General features: G+C 39.1%; 1 protein-coding gene across 3 annotated transcripts in view; it reads right to left on the bottom strand.

Moving 5' to 3' along the window:
- Positions 1-6,000, bottom strand: part of LOC137627039 (sodium-independent sulfate anion transporter-like) — a 477,203-nt gene that overhangs the window by 196,060 nt on the left and 275,143 nt on the right. The window lies entirely within an intron of this gene.

Below are 6,000 nucleotides of genomic sequence, written 5' to 3'. Positions count from 1 at the left end.
AAAAAAAAAAAAAAAAAAAAAAAAAAACACGGTAGAGTTCACCCAACAGTTTATGGTCTTTTGCCCAACAAGAAACGCACCACACACGTGAAAATGTTCGAGTTACTGAAAGAAATTTAACCCAGTTCAATCGTCGGCGATTTTGAACAAGCTGCGAAAAGAGCTATAAATGGAACATTCCTTGATGTTCAAATAAAAATCTAGATTGACTGGGGTTCACTAGTTGGTATAACCATGATGCCATTTTCGGGTTACCCGAGAACGTTGAATGGAGAAGACTACACAAGTTATAATGCTTAGGCAGCCGACCGTCGACTGAAATACGAACTTAGCACGCACCATCCCACCATATGGAAATTAATAGATGGCCAGTGTGAAGTATAGAAAGGCAGAGGTGCATATTATGAAAAGTTACAGGCCGACCATGAATCACCATAAAAACTGAAAAGAAATAATGATATGCAGACAGAAGAATACCTGAAACCCCTCTTCAATTTGAAAACATGGATGTGGTCAAGTACTTGAGAAGCCTTGCTCATAATTATCAAATGAACTAAATAAAGCTACATTATGGTTTTTAGTTTCTAAGTGTATGTTTTTGCGTTTCTATGAGCATTTTTTTTTACTTTTCAATTAAAGTTTTAAAGTTTTGAATGATTATGAATTTATAAACCAAATTATTTCTACTTTTCAATAAAAGAGACTGTCCTCTGTCGCCTTAGAATTGGGCACACGTTTGACTCATGAGTTCCTGATGACTGGCATGAGTCAGACATTTTGTGATGATTGTTTGGTTCCTCTGACTGCGAGGCATTTACTTATTGAATGTCCCAGTCTTGTTGGTATCAGGGAACCAAATCCCTGTCTGAAGCTCGAAGTGAGGATGGCAGGTATATCCTCACCAAGATTCTTGGATGGGACATTTTTTATGATGCTAGTGACATCTTTAAATTCATATTAGAAGCTGGTCTTCTTACTCGTTTTTAAATGCATTAGATTTTAAAATTTTCATTGTTAAGTTATTTATTAATTTGTTGTATTTCAAGTTTTTTTATCTTATTTATTAATTGTTAATTAAGCATTACTAAATCGGCATCAATTACCATTGATGTTATAAGGCTAGATAATTACAAATCATTCATTCATTCAATAAATGATAAAAGGTCTTGATTGATTATGAATTTATAAAAAAAAAAAAAAAATATTCCCAATGTTTGCTTGGTGCCAAATCAGGTGTCCCCCAAACGGTCGTGCCCAATAATCCCATTCCATCAATCTATTACCAGCGAGTTTCCAAATAAAAGCTATCAATTGTGTAACCTGGTGGGTCGGGAAGTCGTGGATACTAGCTGGTAAGAGGCTCATGTCTCGCCAGGTAAATCCTCAATTGCAGTTAGCAGTTAGGGTCCGACTTCTTTTGAGCTTCTGGTGGCATGGTGGTTGAAAGCATCCTGGCCTTTCATTTGAAAGGGCTATGGTTCGATCCCAATATGAAATACAAATTTATTGGTGCCGTTATAGTATGTGGCCTACCTTTCGAGTGTGGCCTACGGAATTTTGTCTCTGATATAGTATGTGGCCTACCTTTCGAGTGTGGCCTACGGAATTTTGTCTCTGATATAGTATGTGGCCTACATACTGTTATTACGAATATTGATCATGTAAGTACACATGGATTTCAGTATTTAACTATGTAGTTAATGTTAATGTTGTGTAAGGGGGGGGGTCCGGGGGGGCGCAGCCCCCCTGGGTAAGGACACGGCTTTTAGCATAGGTTAGGTGGGTTTTTTAAGTTAGCTTCTCCCGTCGTACTCGTAAGTAAGGACACGGCTTTTAGCATAGGTTAGGTGGGTTTTTTAAGTTAGCTTCTCCCGTCATACTCGTAGGCAAGGAAACTGTTCTTTTAAAATTGTATTGTTAGATATTAAACAATTGTGAAAAATAATTGATTTCATTACATATATATACAAACTCTTCCTAAGGTAGGACACATTCCAACCGGCTTAGGTAGGACACATTCAAACCGGGTAGGCCACATACTATAACAGATCCAAAAAGGTAGGCCACATACTATAACGGCACCAATTTATTTCTATTTGAACACGATATTGTGTTAATTTTCATCCATATATATATATATATATATATATATATATATATATAATCATTACTTGCTAAGCTACAATCTTAGTTGGAAAAGCAGGATGCTATAAGCTCAGCGGCCCCAACAGGGAAAATAGCCCAGTGAGGAAAAGAAATAAGGAAAAATAAATTTGTTTAAGAAAAGTAACATTAAAATAAATATTTCTTATATCAACTATAAAAACTTTAACAAAACAAGAGGAAGGGAAACTAAATAGAATAGTGTGCCCTAGTGCACCCTCAAGCAAAAGAACTCTAACCCAAGACAGCGGAAGATCACGGTACAGAGGCTACGGCACTACCCAAGACTAGAGAACAACAGTTCGATTCCGGAGTGTTCCTCTCCTCGAAGAGCCGAAGAGCCGCCCACCATAGCCGAAGAGTCCCTTCCACCCCCACCAAGAAGAAAGCAGCCACTGAACAATTACAGTGCAGTAATTAACCATTAGGGTGAAGAAGAATTGTTTGGTAATCTCAGTGTTGTCAGGTGTATGAGGACAGAGGAGAATCTGTAAAGAATATGCCAGACTATTCGGTGTATGTGTAGGCTAGGGGAAAGTGAACCATAACCAGAGAGAAGGATCCAATGTAGTACTGTCTGGCAAGTCAAAGGACCCCATAACTCTCCAGCGATAGTATCTCAACAGGTGGCTGGTGCCCTGGCCAACCTACTACCTATATAAATATATATATATATATATATATATATATATATATATATATATATATATATATATATATATATATAATCCTCAACATTCAGTAAACATTCAAAATATTCCGCCAACCTTTTCCTTGCCTCCTCTCCTTTTAACAACCTTCCATTTCCATCTTTCACTGTTTCTTCACATCTTGAGCCAGCCTTCCTTACTCTCTTCACTTCTTTCCAAAACTTCTACATATTCTTTTTATATGAACGACCCAATCCCCACCTCAGATCAGCTTCCCTCTTTGCCTCACTTACCTTGCCCTTTACTTCCACATTTTTCTCTCTATATTTTTCATACTTCTCTACACTATTATTCTGCAGCCATTCTTCAAAAGCCCTCTTTATCTCTTCCACTTTTACCTGCACTCCTTCATTCCACCATTCACTGCCCTTCCTCATGCTGCCTCCAACAAACTTCTTGCCACACACATCACTTGGAATCCCAACAAAATTTTCTTTTACTAACTTCCACTCTTCCTCTAAATTACCAGGGAGGCAGCTATAACTGCTATTGCAGGCGTTGAGGTGCCAGTGATGGGAGATGAGAATGAGAGATTACAAGAGAGGAAGTGAGGAGAGCACTAGAATGAAACGAGAGTAGGAAAAGCATCTGGTATGGATGGTGTGAGAGATGAGATGTTGAAGGAAGGGGTTGTGACTGTACATGAATGGTTGGTGAGATTGTTTAATATGTGTTTTGTGTAGACAATGGTACCAGTAGATTGGGTTTGTGCATGTATTGTACCACTATATAAGGGTAAGGGAGAGGTGCATGAGTGTTGTAATTCAAGGGGTATTAGTTTATTGAGTGTAGTTGGAAAAGTGTATGGTAGAGTACTGATTAATAAGATTAAGGATAAAACAAAGAATGCAATCTTGGAAGTACAGGGTGGTTTTAGAAGAGGTAGGGGTTGTATGAATCAGAGTTTTACAGTTAGGCAGATATGCGAGAAATATTTAGCAAAAGGTAAGGAGGTGTATGATGCGTTTATGGATCTGGAGAAAGCGTATGATAGAGTTGATAGGGAAGTAATGTGGAATGTTATGAGGTTATATGAAGTTGGTGGAAGGTTGTTGCAAGCAGTGAAAAGTTTCTACTGTACAGTGGTAGTAAAGCATGTGTTAGGATAGGAAATGAAGTGAGCGATTGGTTTCCGGTGAGAGTGGGGCTGAGACAGGGATGTGTGATGTCGCCGTGGTTGTTTAACTTGTATGTTGATAAAGTGGTGAGAGAGGTGAATGCTCGAGTGCTTGGACAGGGATTGAAACTGGTAGACAAGAATGACCATGAATGGGAGGTAAATCAGTTGTTGTTTGCGGATGATACTGTACTGGTTGCAGACGCGGAAGAGAAGCTTGGCCGATTATTAACAGAATTTTGAAGGGTGTGTGAGAGAAGGAAGTTGAGAGTTAATGTGGGTAAGAGTAAGGTTATGAGATGTACGAGAAGGGAAGGTGGTGCGAGGTTGAATGTCATGTTGAATGGAGAGTTACTTGAGGAGGTGTATCAGTTTAAGTACTTGGGGTCTGTTGTTGCAGCAAATGGTGGAGTGGAAGCAGATGTACGTAAGAGAGTGAATGAAGGATGCAAAGTGTTGGGGGGCAGTTAAGGGAGTAGTAAAAAATAAAGGGTTGGGCATGAATGTAAAGAGAGTTCTGTATGAGAAAGTTATTGTACCAACTGTGATGTATGGATCGGAGTTGTGGGGAATGAAAGTGACGGAGAGACAGAAATTGAATGTGTTTGAGATGAAGTGTCTAAGGAGTATGGCTGGTGTATCTCAAGTAGATAGGGTTAGAAACGAAGTAGTGAGGGTGAGATCAGGTGTAAGAAATTAGTTATCAGGTATAGTGGATATGAATGTGTTGAGGTGGTTTGGCCATGTTGAGAGAATGGAAAATGGGTATCTGCTAAAGAAGGTGATGAATGCAAGAGTTGATGGGAGAAGTACAAGAGGTAGGCCAAGGTTTGGGTGGATGGATGGAGTGAAGAAAGCTCGGGGTGATAGGAGGATAGATGTGAGAGAGGCAAGAGAACGTGTTAGAAATAGGAATGATTGGCAAGCGATTGTGACGCAGTTCCGGTAGGCCCTGGTGCTTCCACCGGTGCCTTAGATGACTGTGGAGGTAGCAGCAGTAGGGGATTCAGCGTTATGAAGCTTCATCTGTAGTGGATAACGGAGGAGGGTGGGCTGTGGCACCCTAGCAGTACCAGCCGAACTCAGTTGAGTCCCTTGTCAGGCTGGGAGGAATGTAGAGAGGAGAGGTCCCCTGTTTTGTTTCATTTGTTTGATGTCGGCTACCCCCCAAAAATTGGGGGAAGTGCCTTGGTATATGTATATGTATGTATGTATATATATATATATGTATATGTATGTATGTATGTATATATATATATATATATATATATATATATATATATATATATATATATATATATAATGCATGTATGTATACACATATATTTAGGGAGCCGGAATATTCCAAAAGCCATAAACCAGACAACCAGAAGCCAGAATCCCGTCTCCAGGTTGCCGACATAACCAAGATGCAGAGAACCATAATCCCAGCAACTTTTTTTCTTTCTAACGGCCACGGTCCAGCAGTCAGTCATATAGATTTTATCTAAATAAGCACCAATGGCGCACTGACGTCACAGGGCTTTGCTATGGTCGACTTTGACTATTACCTTGATCCTATCCATGGCCAAAACCCAAGTATTTCAATATCTTCTTCGAAGGTTAGATGAGTGACAGAGATAGAGACAAATATCATCTTTTTCAATGCCCTTTTGGGAGAGAGAGAGAGAGAGAGAGAGAGAGAGAGAGAGAGAGAGAGAGAGAGAGAGAGAGAGAGAGAGAGAGAGAGAGAGAGGGGTTATCTTTTTATTTTAGCGCATATTTAGAGAAGGAAAAGTAAAAATAAATCCCGATGGGGAAATAATAATTTTGTTTTCTTAAAATATTACAATTTCCAATTTCAATTAATTTATTAACGTACATTTTTTACACCAAAAGGGGCTAGTTAGCATGCTAACTAACCCACTCAACTACTTGCATCAGAGTTTCTTATTACAAGTTAGTCAAGGCATGAACCTAATTCAATTGCCAAATAACAAGCTTTAAACATACATAGAAATTTAATCCTTA

Source organism: Palaemon carinicauda, chromosome 2 (assembly GCF_036898095.1).
Source record: "Palaemon carinicauda isolate YSFRI2023 chromosome 2, ASM3689809v2, whole genome shotgun sequence".
Lineage (NCBI taxonomy): Eukaryota > Metazoa > Arthropoda > Malacostraca > Decapoda > Palaemonidae > Palaemon > Palaemon carinicauda.
This window is presented reverse-complemented; position numbering and strand designations above follow the sequence as displayed.